The sequence below is a fragment of the Pavona decussata genome, unplaced genomic scaffold (genome assembly GCF_977016875.1).
Source record: "Pavona decussata unplaced genomic scaffold, jaPavDecu1.1 SCAFFOLD_383, whole genome shotgun sequence".
NCBI lineage: Eukaryota > Metazoa > Cnidaria > Anthozoa > Scleractinia > Agariciidae > Pavona > Pavona decussata.
In genome coordinates, this window is record NW_028145756.1 from 390,001 (window position 1) to 405,221 (window position 15,221).

Consider the following 15,221-nt stretch of genomic DNA (forward strand, 5'->3'; position numbering starts at 1 on the left):
ATTGAATGAAAGTTAAATTTAGCGTTTTTAAACTTCATAATCGACAGTATTTTATTTCCCATACAAAGTCTTATAATGCGTTTCTCAATGGCTGCTTGAAACTCAAAGGTAATCATGCCCACTAGAAATTATTACACGCTCTCTAGTGACGCGAGCTTGGGCTGCCTGTGGGATGACAAGACCTTTTTATTTTGCTACGTATTCTTCGCACAAGACGGCACGACGGTGTAAAATCTGCAAGCTCAATTATTTTTCTTGCCGTTGTGCATTTTGTTTTTGTGGAGAGTGAGTCCTCCAACTGATTTGCAAATCTTCCCACAACCATCCTGGTCACAGATATAAACTTTTCTTACGGCAGCCCCAACTGGTTGTGGATGAACCGCGTGAACGGTGGCGGAAGGCTTCTGCGTTCACTGCCAAGGAAGGAATATCCCATAGACAGTGAACGCTGATCTAATGTAACATCCAGTGCTGGGAAGTAATATGGCTGAAAGAAAAGGTAAGTTAAACATGAGCAATCATGTTCTGCATCCACCTTACGAAATGCTCTCTTGTGTTCTCCTGCACTCCAGATAACCTGCATAGTTACAAATTAAAATGAGGATCATCATGATCAGGACATCTTGTTTTTTTTTTTTTTTTTTTTCTGGGGGGGGTGGGGGCTAGTGTAAAAACATTTCCAAGTTTCTTCTTTTTACCAAAAAATACTATTGCACAAGTAAACTGAACAAACTGGAAATTTAAGCATGTTCCTGTTCTTCATACTGCACTGTAAAATATATCTGCACGAGAATAGTGCACACCTGAAATTTGCAATTTCCTCGTGGAACCTTAACTGTTTGTCCAAGGGTGTTCCATACTTCAGTAAAGAGGTCAAACAGGTATTTTGCTGACTTCAGTGAGAGCTCTGTAGTATTTTGATTTCCACTGCCTCTCAGGTAGGTTGGCAAAAACCATGTGTTGAAGTCTGCGTCAAAATGCCTTGCCCTAAGTGCATGTGCAATTGTAGAAATGAGTCTTGGCAGAGCCCAGATGGGTACACAACTATGCGAGAAAGAATGTATTTTGCCAAAAATTATATACATGACTGATCAACTACCCTGCAGAACTGGGAGGCATACATGTAGTTAACAGTATTTTAAATGATAGTGGTAGGCAAATTCTAAATACTGTTTGCAGTGGCTTATATTGTCAGATACATCATCACAACCCAAGTACATGTAACCTGCTCTTAAACTTAGCTAAGAGAGTTTAAAGTATAAAAATGTAATATTCATTGGTTGTCCTGTGTTTTTCACTCTCACTTTATTAAAATCATAATGAGGCAAATCTTTGACACTCAAATAAATATTAGAATTAGAAGGTATAAGAATTCCGTCTTACTGTCGTAATACTGAATGAAAATTTTCCACTTTTTTCTCCGTAAAAATCTGCAGAACCTGTTGGATCCTCTCACCAAGGTCATTGTTTTGGGAAATATGGAACAGAAGGTCACTCAGTTGGCACGTGTTGCTTTGTCATAGTTTCTGTGCCGAAAGTTGATGAATATCATTGATGCTTTCAGCATTGACTTCAGCCAGGCGTCAAAGTTCCCACCACGAAAGAATGTTGTGTAGAAAAAGAAATTAAAGCAACTTATCTCATCAAGTAGGTTCACCAGCATTCCATGAGAAGTTTTTCCTTTTGAGGTTTTTTATAAAGTGTCCATTCTTAGACCTAACATGTGACTGCTTGAAGGAATTTTAAGATGGTTCAGTATTATATTTTTATTTCCTGAATCATTATTTTGTGTCTATTTTTATTACACGTTGAAAGTCCAGCAGCAACTGCAACTACAATTTAACAGGAAAATTGAAACCTTACAACACTGAAGAATATCTCTGACTTAAAGAAACATGGCTTGTTATGGTGAAAGAAATTTGGAAATGCACTGAATAGTCCTAAGCACAGGGTTGAAAAGTGTAGTTGTGAGAGTGCTCTTCTTCCACTAGTGTCATCAGGGTTCACTTGAGAATTTTCCTGGTTAGAGCTTTTTGCATAAGTTTCATGCCAGTTTTTGTTGTTGTCGTTGTTGTTGTTTCTTGGCATTAGTTTTTATGAACTTAAAAAAGTAGTTAAAATAGTCCAGTTCTTGATTGTTCAGTTCAGTTATTTATTTTGAACAATGGTGAGTTCAAGTCATTTGCAACTACAGCCTGTACCTTCATTGCCAGATGCACCTTTTTTCTGACATGACTCATGTTTGCTTTTGCTAAATATTTCTTGCAGTTGTTTATTGTATGTGGATGGCAACTGTACCCAAGTACCATACCAAACATCAAAGATGAATTTCAACTGCAATCCATTTGCTTTCTGCATGGGACAGTTTTTCTACCAATTAAATCAAAATGGCATACAGTTGAACATCTACTCTGTGAAGGAATTTGTTGAAGGCTTTCTCTTTGTATTCAAGATTGATAATAACAAAATCAGACTACTTGTATCTCCATCATAAGGAAAGGTGTTTGTCTCCTCATAGAAGAATTTCTATAATAAATATTTACATGTATAAATGGGATGCTATGGAAAAATATTAGTAATTATTATTAGTTGTGTCAAACAGAATGCAATAAGTAACAGGATTACTGGAAGTTTCCATTCAGTAAATGAGATATGGGTAATAGTACAATTTTTGTATAGAAGCTGGGTGTGTTCCATCCTTTTGCGACTTCTTCAGGGTTTATTCTAGAAATTTTGCAATGAAGGCCCTCCTTTGTAATTTTTTTGGGGACCTTTTGTCTAGAAAGAGGGCGCAAGAATAGGGGCCCCATAAAAGATATTTAAACTTCTTTGTATAGTCTATTCTGAAGCAGCCAGTTAAGCCCAGAAAAAGAATGCAGAAACAAACACAAAGGAAACAAATTGCAAAAATCTTGCAAAGCCACGCTCTAGAATAAACCCTGCTCTTTACTAATAGTTAAGTACACGACAATCTTATATCATTTACAGTGAGAAATCACAAGTTTACTTCTAGTTCTATTTATAATCATTGTTATTTGTTACAGGTTCATTCTGACAGTGTATACCTGATTTCTAAAGAAGCTAAGGCTGTGCAGTATAGCAACTACCCGTGTCCTTTGCAGACTTGTCCTTTTCGTTGTTTGTGTTTCCTTTTCCTCATTAAAGATTGCGTGGAAGATGTTGTCAAAAAGCTGAGGAGCATGGCTTTCGCAAAATTTCTTCATTTCATCTGGACTGTAGAGGTGTTCTCCACCTTGAGAATAGTGCTGGACTAATGATCTGTGGAACTGCTGCACAAGGGTGCTAAATGCTGTGTCTCCTTAATAAATGTCAAAATGTAAAGCAATATTTTATTTCCATATTCAAAGGCAAATGTTTCTTTCAAATCTGTTAATTTTTCTTTGTAACAATTATTTTACATTTTACTGGTAGCAGTCAAATGTTGTGGGGTAATGTTATTATCCATTCTTCTCATTATTTCATTAAACAGAATCAGGTGTTATTATTTTGATGACCGTTTTGATAAGTAACCCATAGAAATATTATTACTTTGGGAGGGTGGCTGTGTACCACCCCATTAGGGCCATTTCATTTGAAGTGTGAAGTTTACTGCTCACTTTTTTGTATTTAATGGCCTTAGTTTTTTCACTTCATAGGCAGTTTGACTAGTGCCATTAGCATGGCATGATAGCAATAAATAGGTTACCTTTAATTTTCTTTTGAAGCATGGTGTTTTCCTCTTTCAATTCACTGTTCATTTCTTGTTGCTTTATTTGAAGTGCCATTAAAGAGGCGTTGTGACGAGTAATTTCTGTCAGGAAACAATCCTTTCAGTGTTTAATGATGGAATTATTGGTTGCTCCTTTTCATATTAGTACAAATTTCATTTATATTTCACATGAATAACAACCATTGTTATTCCCAGTAATAATTTCATTTTAAAATCTTGTAACATTTTAGTCCTTGGAAATAATTTTGTTCATTCTTAGTTTATAGTTGTATCTAGATTGTTACCTCTGAAAAGCCCCTTGATGGGTAGCCTCCCACGCAGACGTTCTTAGGGGTTCGTCACGCGTTTCTGTTCGTGGGGCAGGAACGCGTGACGAACCCCCTAAGAACGCCTGAGGCTACTTGAGGGGAGGGGTTAAAAAAAAAATTAAAGCCCTTTGTTTTATTCCATTTCTCATACCTTTTTGGGAGGGATGTATCCCCTCTGCTGACAAATCCTCTCGTCTCTATCTGCGAAAGGTAGATGTTCCTCGCAGACGAGAGTTCCAGTGCGGCTTTCAAAAAAATCAAAAACTGAAAACAACCGGTGGGGGCATTTTACAAGAGTACCTTTGCAGGCACCGCTACGACAGGGATAACAACAATTCGACTTGTTGAAGTAGTATTAGTCTGAACGTCGTATCGCGTATTGCTTTTTGCACAACACAACTTCGTGTAAAAGCCCACAGGCTCGTGCGTTTTCCCTGGAAACAATGGACAAATTTACCCAACAATCACTGGTGCCAGATGTCTGGGCATTTTTTCTCAGTGTTCTTGGGGCCTTCAGACATTGCATGACTAATTAGTTATTGTTTGTTTTTTTTACGCAAACGGAAACTCCATGACGACTGCAAAACGGTGACTTGAGCAATCACTCGGTACACAGATAAATAGTCAACACACTTTAATAAGCCTCCAGAAATTAAGTTAAAAGGCAAATAAAGTCAAAACCTCGAAAAACTACATTTTAAAACGTCAAAAGACACAAATACATGAAAATTTGCATATTACAGTTAAAAATAAGGCTTAAAATAAAAGTGGCCGCATTGCTAAAACATTACGTTCTCAAAGTTCAGCCTTCAATACTTACAAAATCCAAAAACTTGCAAAGAAGAAACCTCCGTTTATCCTCTGTAAGCATCAGAACAAACGTTCAACTTTAAAAAGCTTTTGCAAATTTTCATAGAAACGAAAAAAAAGTCATATTTGATATGTTGCACGAAAGGTGTTTATCCGTGACATTTCTCTTTTCTGACCTTAAAGAGTAAGCGTAGACCTTAATTAAGAAATGCAAAAATCCGTGCTTGCTTTGAACAAAATGAATGCGTTAAGTCCTCTAAATGTCGCTGGTGTAGAACTACAACTATTAAACCGATGTTTTCATGAAATGCTCCACAGCTTGCTCGGAAGATGGCGGCCTATAATGTAGAATTCTGAAGTTCTGAGAGCAAGGACAGCGGCGTAACGGCCTTTCGCATGACGTGTCTTATTTTGATTCGTCGTCCGCCATTTTGAAAATCGAATGGCGGGAAGAAGACCGGAATCTATTGCGCATGCCCAGCGGTTTTTGCGCTCTCTCTCTAATCTCTCTCTGGGGACATCGAATTTTATTACCGCAGGATTTCTGCGGTAAAACAATGGAAACCGTTACGGAACAGCCAATCAAAAAAATTGAATTTTTTTGATGTCCTCAGAGTCTTCCCGGCGTTGCCCGCTGACCAAAAAGCCTGAAGACGCTGGGTACACCCGATTCACTCGGACAGCACTGGCTAACAGCCGCAAAAATGATACCCATCGTACCGGCTATCAGCCGGTGATCGTATACTATAGTACGACTTGTTTGAGATTCGTATAGCATCCAGGGGACGCCATATTGGTGACATGTAAGATGATTTCGTTTTACTGTTTTGAGATCGCGTTTGCTAATGATACAGTATAGGTTTTATTTTTACGACTGTTTTTTGCTTCGATGATTCCTACAGGAGGAGTTCGGTAGGTCTTCTGGTTATGTCATAAGCTCGTTGAACCTCCGACTACATTGTTTTCTTCGGTTATGGGTCGGTAAGTGTTTTTGCTATAAGTTTGCTTGTTCGAGATTTATATACCGTAATATTCAAAACTGGCAATCTTGGCCGTTTTTAAAGGCTTGTAATTATTTGTTTGAAGTTTTGAAGTGGATCGTTTCTTTTTCACTCGTGCGCTAGGCCCATACGAAAGGGGAAACGGTTGAAAGTGCAATACAGTGTATGGTACGACGTTGTAACAAGGACTACAGTGCAGCTTCATCTCGCCCAACGGATGATGTGAGAGACTTCGAAGAGCTGAAGAGATGCTTGCTCAAAGGTGTAGAAGACCGCACTTTTAACCACTCTTCAAATCAAAGGTTCCCTGTTTGGGGAAAGGTGTTTTATCTGTTCCTCAGTCCACAGGGAATCCACAAAAGTTGTGACAAAGAAATAAATTAATAAATTATTGACTTACGTTGTTCGTTTCTTGCGGTTTTCTATAGTGCTCATTTGCATAAAATTTACGCGACAGCACTAATGTCGTGTACTGAGTTGTGCGCGAGCGGATCTAAGCTCTGCTGACTTTACTATATATAAATATTGACAAGGGAGGCAACTTTTTCGCGAAACAATTTGAACACACTCAGCAAAATAGCTTTGAACGTTCGACTTGTTCGCCTCTTTGCAACCAAATTCGTATCAAATGAAAGCTGGATAAATTTGGGAACACACTTACCTGTCAGAATCCCAAGAAGAAACAATTTTGAGCCAGCATTTTAGCTCTCTTTTCGTAGTTTTGCTCGGTGTATTTTTTCGCAACAGCTGCGGCCAGTTACCTTGGCGCAGACGTCACAGATTTACGCGCCATCACGAGCGAAATGTCGCCTCTCCCTACCTCGCAAAGATGTTTTTGCGCGACAGCTATGGACAGTCATCGCTCCCTGTTTAGTCACAAATTGCGCGAGACCGGAAAAAGGTTTCGGTCGACTTGTCGCGCAAACCTAAATTTTGTCAATAAAACCAAAGTAGAATGTCAGTTCGTGCAATTTGTGACTAAACAGGGAGCGATGACTGTCCATAGCTGTCGCGCAAAAACATCTTTGCGAGGTAGGGAGAGGCGAGATGGCGCGTAAATCTGTGACGTCTGCGCCAAGGTAACTGGCCGCAGCTGTTGCGAAAAAATACACCGAGCAAAACTACGAAAACGGAGCTAAAATGCTGGCTCAAAATTGTTTCTTCTTGGGATTCTGACAGGTAAGTGTGTTCCCAAATTTATCCAGCTTTCATTTGATACGAATTTGGTTGCAAAGCGGCGAACAAGTCGAACGTTCAAAGCTATTTTGCTGAGTGTGTTCAAATTGTTTCGCGAAAAAGTTGCCTCCCTTGTCAATATTTATATATAGTAAAGTCAGCAGAGCATAGATCCGCTCGCGCACAACTCAGTACACGACATTAGTGCTGTCGCGTAAATTTTATGCAAATGAGCACTATAAAAAACCGCAAGAAACGAACAACGTAAAGTCAATAATTTATTAATTAATTTTTTTTTTAACTTTTGTGGACTCCCTGTGCTCAGTCGCTTGTTCTCGTTGCCTTGGTTAACTGCAGCCCTTTAATGAGCTCTTGTGAGTCTTGTGCAGTAAACAAACACAGGGCGTATCATCTTCCACCATGTTGAAATTTTGAAGGTGAGAAATTACATGTTTTTGTTAAGATTTCCGCACAGCCCCATAGATTTATTATTTATATATACATTTTGCAGATTTTGAAACTCAAACTTTCTTCATGTTGGTTCTTTACAAGAGGGTTGGTCAGTACAGTGTTGCATGTATAAGTGCATGTTATGCATGAGCTGTTCAGAAATCTTTCCCCTTAATCGAATGCTTAGTAAAACGTGCGATATTATTGTTTGTATTGGGCCGTTTCATTTATTATTCGCACACCCCCCCCCCCCCCCATTGAAGGCTTCTGTGTCTACCCCTATCAAAAATATCTTTTGCTTTTAAAGACCCCTTCAGAAATTAAGATCAAAGTGCGGACACATTCCCCCTTAGGAAAAAAGAAAGAGTTCAAAGATACCAACATACATGCCCCCTCAGCTCAGAAATTACAAGTTTTTAAAGACCCCCTCCCCCCCCCCTCAGATTTCTCAGTCTTTCAATGGGGGGGGGGGGGGGGTGCAGATATTAAATGGGATGGTGGCCCATTGTGTTCTTTTCTTATTATGAGCCATGCACTCAAATTCAACTTCAATCCCCCCCACCCCCCAAAATGCCCCATCAAAAGTACATTTTAGGTGCTTTATGTGCGACCATATTTTTTTCAACCATTGTTTGTAGCATCCTTCTATACAGAACTGCAAAATTAATAATCTTTCTTCCTTAACAACCAAGTCACCATTTTGGTTGGACAAAACAGGGATGTCATCCGACTCTGTCATGTTTAATATGAGTTTCTCCTTCTTTAATAACTGCACAAACATGAACATGGTTCTAACAAATGGCATGAAACATTTTTCTGAAATAATCTCTTATTCAATTTGTCCAGACATGATGTCAAACCACTAGCAAGTTTTCACCAGAGACGTCATGAGCAAATTTGAACCAAACATTGTCCGATGACATACTGTTGTTTGTAGCAATGAATATAACTTGTTCCTCGATCAGCAGACAGTTTGGTGTATGCAATATAGCTTTTATTTGGTAACCATAGAAATATAACAAATTTTGGTAACAAAACCTTAGATCGCATTTGACCTCTTCATTTTGTGATTAATAAGTACAGTGTGCCAGTGCTTTTTACATGAAATTTGGTGTTATGGTGTTATTAGGAACATGAGAAAGTAAATAGATTATCTCTTCATTGCTCATTTCACCAGATTTTGTCTTTTAGTTTCAAGTTCAAGTTCAATATTATTCAAAAATCCAACCAAGAAAAACAAGGAATTAGACTGGCCGGCAAGTAGCCTGTGCTAATAATCCAGGCGAGCCAGACTTACAACTGTTACAGGATAAATTTCAGTATAGTCATTTTCATTTGCCAAAATATCAAGAGAAGCCTTCAAATTTCTCCTTTGAATACTTTTTTTAGGTGTGTTTCTTGACTGCTATCTCTTTTTTCTTTGTTTCTGGCTCTTATTTTGTTTTACAGCCACTCGCAAAAAAATGCACAGTTTTGTCCTTTGAAATTGTGTAATTTAAGCAGAGCACTCTTGCCAGATTTTGCCAGATGCAAGTGCTGGAATTAGGCTACACGTAAACTTTCAAATTCCCCACCCGTGCCTTGTGAAGGTCAAATTTCCGACCTCCAGGAAGCCTTTGATTACAAAATTCACTTAACCCCCCAAATCATAAATGTTCCAATGGAGTCCACTGCTGAAAAGTTAGATTGTCAATGAATGGTTAGTAATGAACTTCTTAGTTCCATGTAATAAGTACTACATAAAACTGGTGGAACTACAGTCATTATTTCTCCATGGCTGATTAGTAGACTATTTGTCTTGACATTCAAAGGTCAGGTCTGTGGTCAGGTCCTTTTTTCAGGCTGTACATGTACTTTTCAACTGCAAGTTGCTTTATATTTGTGAGGGTTGGTCTTAATTACATTTCACCTCACCCTGGAGAACTTTACGCAGGCATCTGATTTAATTCTAGTGCATTGTCACTTGACAGTAACATATTATACACTTAATGTATGGTTCCGAGGGAAAACAAAACTAACTAGTTTCCCGAGGGACCATACATTAAGTGCTTTGTTATATATTTAGACTTTCCCTTCGACAATCATAGCAAAACAAACAACTGAGAGGGCAACAACTGCGGAATTGTATCCCTGTTGGGATACATTTGTATTTGATCCGCTGCATGTGACCAAGAATCAACTAATCACAGTGCTTGTTTTGTTGAGTAAAAGTCTAGGTATATAACAATGTGCATTAGTTATCATGTTACCCTGAAATATTTATTTACAGGCAGTATTTTCCTAAATACATTTTTATTGTGTTTACAATGAGATGAGGATATACCCATTGGCATGGAGATAAGGGTGCAGGGAACTAATACACTCTTGAAATGAATTTTCCAATTTTTTTCTGGTCAGTTATTTGTGTTGGCTTTGAATTTAAACAGACTTGTACATATATCACATGTGATAGCCTGCATAAACCTCCATAATTTTGACCAAATATGTGTCTGAGTGTAATATTAATTTTATTATCTGTTGCAAGAACCATTTAAGTGACAATCTCTTACATTGGGCTGTGATAATTAATTAATAGATATAATTTATGGTACTCTTTAATTTGGAATGTAATTACCTCCATTCCCAGTTAATTTGGCTCCCCCTTAAAAGTGTTCCAGGAGTCCAGAATGAGTTTCTAGTACAATTTTGTGCACCTGAGGCAGATTTTCTCTGCCTCCTTCATTTTAATCTTTGGGTTGCTACTCCATCCAAGCCAGAGTTGGCTTTTTGCATTTCTCTTAAAGAGTTCCTCCATACCTTAAACCTGGAAATGGCAAATAGCAGCAAAAGACTTTTTTGTAGCCTTACAGAGCTTAGAAGTTGAAACCAAAATTGTTTTTGTTGTAATTGTTCAAGTAAATGGCCACTAGGGTGATTGATTGATTGATTGATTGATTGATTGATTGATTGATTGATTGATTGATTGATTGATTGATAATATGAGGAAGGCTAATAGATTATTATTGTGTTTTGTTAAAGAAAGTGCAAAATAATGTATTGATCAAAAAAGGTTTCATACTTTTAAGTACATGTATGTTATAATTCTTTTCTATTGTTTGGGATCTGAATTACTGGATTACAGTATGAATTTCTTGTGTCCCATCCTTTTTGTGAAATATTGGTGTAGTTAATTTTCTGCAACTCAAGTTCTTCAAAGTTTTTGTTCCAAATTAAGTTTGTTTGTATAGTTACCCATGACATATGGGAGTGCATGTGTACCAGCAAACTCACAATAATTATTATTGCCACAAAGAGGGAAATAAAAAAATTTTCATGACTGCACTGTACTGTAAAACTGTGGGAAATCATGAAATGTTTTTTGTCATCAAGTATCTTTATCTGCACTCTAGTTTAATGGAAGTGTTAAGTAGTATTTCCAAAGAGACCCCAATGAAGAGAATCACCACATAGACATTTTTGCTTCCCTTCGCTAATTTGCTGTCTTCACATTTTCATAATTTTGGACTGTTACACTTTTTTCACTCCATCATAGACGATGAATACCTAAGCTCTTACGCCAAAACGTCTTTCAGTGTTTTTTTTTGTTGTTGTTTTTTTTATTACAAAATGTTTGCTTTTTAACGTTTTTTAAACCAATGTCAAACCATTTTACATATCTCAGTTGATTATTGTTTGTATTCTTTCTATAGGAACTTGAGTCCATGGATGCGCTATTTGGCTGTAAAATATCTGCTGGAAAGAGCATAAGAAGTCCTCCTTTGGGTGCTATCCTGTCTGGCGTCGAGAAAACTGTTGAACTTTGTGGAACAATATCCATCAAAAAGTGGCACTACTGTACAGGAAGTATGATGAATCCTTATACAGGCGAAATTTTTGGAATCTTGAAGTCCCACAACAGTTGCGAATCCTCTCAGAAATCTGCAAATGGTTAAACTTTGCAGTGAACCATCAAACAGTACATTTCCCACTGTTCCTTATGGTCTTCATCCTGGCCAGTTCAGCCTCTCAAATGCTCCTTCAGTGAACTATCAAGCAAGGCATTTCAAGACTGTTCAAAACAGTCAAAACTCAAGCAACCCAAATACTCCCCTAGTGAACTATCAAGCAACACATTTCCCACTGTTCCTGGCAGTCTTCATCGTTGCTACTCTAGCCTCTCAAATGCTCCTCCAGTGAACTATGGAGTAAGAAATGTTCCTCCGTTCCTTGCAGTCTTCAGCATTTATCCTGGCAACAATGAGTCGGGGTGGTTACCCGATGATACCCCCTGTTTAACAGGCTAATACCTTTGACTAAATGAAAGTTAAAGGGGGGACCAGGAAACCAATCCCATCTCTACACATTCTCAAACCCAACTCTACCACACAACTCTCCCTATGGTGGCAATCTTGGAATATTGCTAAAGGGGTTAACCTACGAATAAATGTAGTCACTTAACTTCTTTACTAATTTTTTCCTAGTCTCTTGCACTTTTTATTTATTCCAGACAATAACAATATAACAATAGGTATTTCCTTTCTATAAATACCTTCTTTTTTATCTAACCCACGCATATCTTTGAAGTTCTTCAAAAGGACGACAACAGTCGGGCCATCAACAAAAATGACTGTTATATAATAACAGCCAGTTTTGCCACTTATCACCATACCTTACCCTGCTGCCACCCTCACAATATACATGTAGGCCCTTGCAATGCCATCTTCAAGTAAGACCTTCGTAAATCTTAATCTCTTTGATTGACAGGCATTTGACCTAACCCAACCCCAACCCCCCAAAAAGCATTGTGGTTAAAAGCCAAAACCTCAGGAAAAATACATGAAATCTTAATTATGTGACAATGCCTATGAAGGTCAGGGGTAGAACATCGCACACGCAAGTACCATGAAAATCTTTATTAACAATAAAGCAATACAAGAAAAAACAAATGAATAGAAAAATACAGGATGGCCGCCAAAAGAAAGAAGAAATTTTAAAGTGTGAAAATTTTTCTTTTGAGCTTGCACACCAATATAAATATGATTCCCATAACGAAAAAAGTGTAACAGAACACATAAGAAACCTCTTAAAATTACGAAAATATTCAACTTTCAAAAAAATTGTTGGCACATCAACATTCTTCGAACGCTAACCCTAGGTAAAGACCACGCAATACAAGCTTCCCAGCAGAAAATTGTACACCAAAAAATCTGGTACGTTCAAGGTTTTACATCACAACCCCAGGTACAATATCACATTCATAATGGATTGTATGTTGGACACAGGCTACCCTAAATTCCCCTTTTAAGCACAATTGTCCATACAGATGTATATCTTATACTTTAATAATACTTAATGATAATACTTTATTTACACACGTGACACCAAGGAGCTCCTCAGTGCTTGTTCAGGCATGCACGTGTATACAAATGTAAAATAATAAAATTGCACAAATGTAAAAGAATATGATTAATCAGTTAATCAATAAACACTACCGAAATACTAACTAGTAATTAATCTATATACAATTGTCCATATACCTTGGATGAGGGGTGAATTCACGGCATTCGCGGGGTGAGTTTGACTTATTACTTAACCCACTTTACATCACCCCAAAATGTCCGTTTTACGCACAATTGACCATATATCTTGGATGAGGGGTGAATTCACGGCATTCGCGGGGTGAGTTTGACTTATTACTTAACCCACTTTACATCACTCTAAATTCCCGTTTTATTGAAAATAATGATCTCGCTTTACATCTGAAAAAATAGTTGTTTTACAGGACAATCGCTCCACATCTCTTGGATTGGCCATGGTATCATATCTGTGCTTAAAGAGGCACCGTCACGGGGATTTTTTAATATTTCAAATAACAGAAATGCTCGTGGATGTGTTAACAGTAACTTAACAAAAATGACCCAGATTTAACACTATAGTGTACTAACTCCCTCTGGGGTCCTTTTTCTATAGACGGACTGGGTCGGGATAACTCAAAACTTATACTATTGCATTTTAACAATAAATAAATAAATAAATAAATAAAATAATCAATAAATCGTCGTCTTCATCGTTTTCTCTTTGGCGATCCACTTGTGCCCAGCAAACGTGACATATATGAAAAAATAAAAAATAAAAATAAAATAATTAGATGTGGTCCAAAGCCCTTAGACTTGTACCGTAAAGTTCCGATAGTAGCGACCCTCGTTACTTTCGGAATTAGTAGCCTTTGGGCTCGTTACTTTTCGGGGAGTCGTTACTTTCGGGGAACAAAAACGAGAAAGCAAAGTTAGCGCTAGCTTTTTTTTTCCGGAACGAAAAATAATATGATTCTTACAGGGCGCAAACAACAGACAGAATAAAGACCATTCTGACGCAAGCGTGCCAGACGACATTTGGGCTTGCAACTCCAGGTGCAACGAGCAAGACTGAACATTTGTTCGCAAGGTCAAGAGCTATTTATGAGTGGAAAAATAAGCGCTGGTGATCGGCGTGTGCTTTTCACGAAATGGGTGGACACGGCATGACAAAGAGATCTCGTGTCGGCTGAAAGACAGAGTTATCCGTTCATTTGTGAAATGTGGTCATGGTAGTAGGGACAGTGAAATTAACATCGATGGTCTACCGGACTACCGCATCAATGAATCAGCCGATGTAGAGAAAACCGAATTCTTCTCTGACTTAGGGGAGGAAAGCTAAACTCAGTGCTTTTAGTCCATGACATATCAATGCGTTTTATACTGCAGTATATAGAGTTTTGACTTTTAATTTGAAGAAACATTCCTGTTGTTAACGAGAAATTTTACCAGTTAAGTTATCACATTGCGCCATCGATAAGTGAACTGATGTCAACGACGAATGATGGCTTAAGGCTTTCCCTTGTTTTAAAGTGCCTTATCGTGATCATTTTGTCAATGCATGAAGATATTAGTTTTGCACCCATGGCTCGAAGGGACAGGAGGAAGGGGAGAGAAGATGGAAGACAAGTGGACTAGTAGTCAGTTTAAAGTTAAGAGGAATCATGTTATACATCTGATGAACGAAGCTAGATGTCCTTATTACAGGCAATTTATTGATAAAAATAGTTCGGACCAATCAAAGCTGTTCAGGGCTAGTAAGAGTCTATTAAATCTTCTAGCGGACAAGTCTCTTCCAACTCATCAGTACCAACTCCTCTGTTCTCGCAACTGAGATGGGTGTGCCCTGGAACCCTTCCCGTCATCCGTCTTGTTGCTTTGTATTGAGGAGTTACTTCATGTGATTAGTAGGATGGCCGGAACATATCATTAGAGCATGGTTACTTCGCTGACGAATGGAAAAAGGCATTAGTGCATCCCCTGCTCAAATCACCTGGTCTGCAATTGATAAACAAGAACTTTCGGCCTGTGAGTAACCTACAGTTCACGACCAAACTTACAGAGAAGGCAGTTGCCCACAATTACAGGAGCACATGCAAGTCAAAAAATTAAAAAAAATGTTGATTTTAAAAAATAAAAAACAAATTGGAAAAAACTTAAAAAAATTTATAAGAAGCCACAAAGTTTTGACGTTACTTTCGGGGGGTCGTTACCTTCGGAGGGTATCGGAACGTTACGGTATGTTGTGGGGCATCCAGGCACTGAAGATGTTTTGCGTATCGGGTCCGCGATTATGTAGGTGTTGTCTAGTAAAACGTTCCACACAAATTAAGGGCTAAAACAGTGATTCATTTTTGATCGTAAGCAGCACTACGTTTATTTCCGACGTAAAATTGATCAAATTTCGCAACTT

General features: G+C 38.0%; 3 long non-coding RNA genes and 1 pseudogene across 3 annotated transcripts; 2 read left to right on the forward strand and 2 right to left on the reverse strand.

Annotated features, from left to right (window-relative positions):
• Positions 1–347: 347 nt before the first annotated feature.
• LOC146451839 (uncharacterized) lies at positions 348–3,808 on the forward strand. Its single transcript, XR_014859921.1, has 3 exons — positions 348–499; positions 1,437–1,647; positions 3,045–3,808. It is a non-coding gene; the product is annotated as an uncharacterized LOC146451839 (long non-coding RNA).
• Positions 350–2,120, reverse strand: LOC146451840 (uncharacterized; annotated as a pseudogene).
• Positions 3,108–4,757, reverse strand: LOC146451841 (uncharacterized). Its single transcript, XR_014859922.1, has 2 exons — positions 4,109–4,757; positions 3,108–4,056 (listed from the first exon to the last, which is right to left on the reverse strand). It is a non-coding gene; the product is annotated as an uncharacterized LOC146451841 (long non-coding RNA).
• Positions 4,758–7,365: 2,608 nt separating this feature from the next.
• LOC146451842 (uncharacterized) lies at positions 7,366–11,783 on the forward strand. Its single transcript, XR_014859919.1, has 3 exons — positions 7,366–7,462; positions 10,325–10,357; positions 11,165–11,783. It is a non-coding gene; the product is annotated as an uncharacterized LOC146451842 (long non-coding RNA).
• Positions 11,784–15,221: the final 3,438 nt, after the last annotated feature.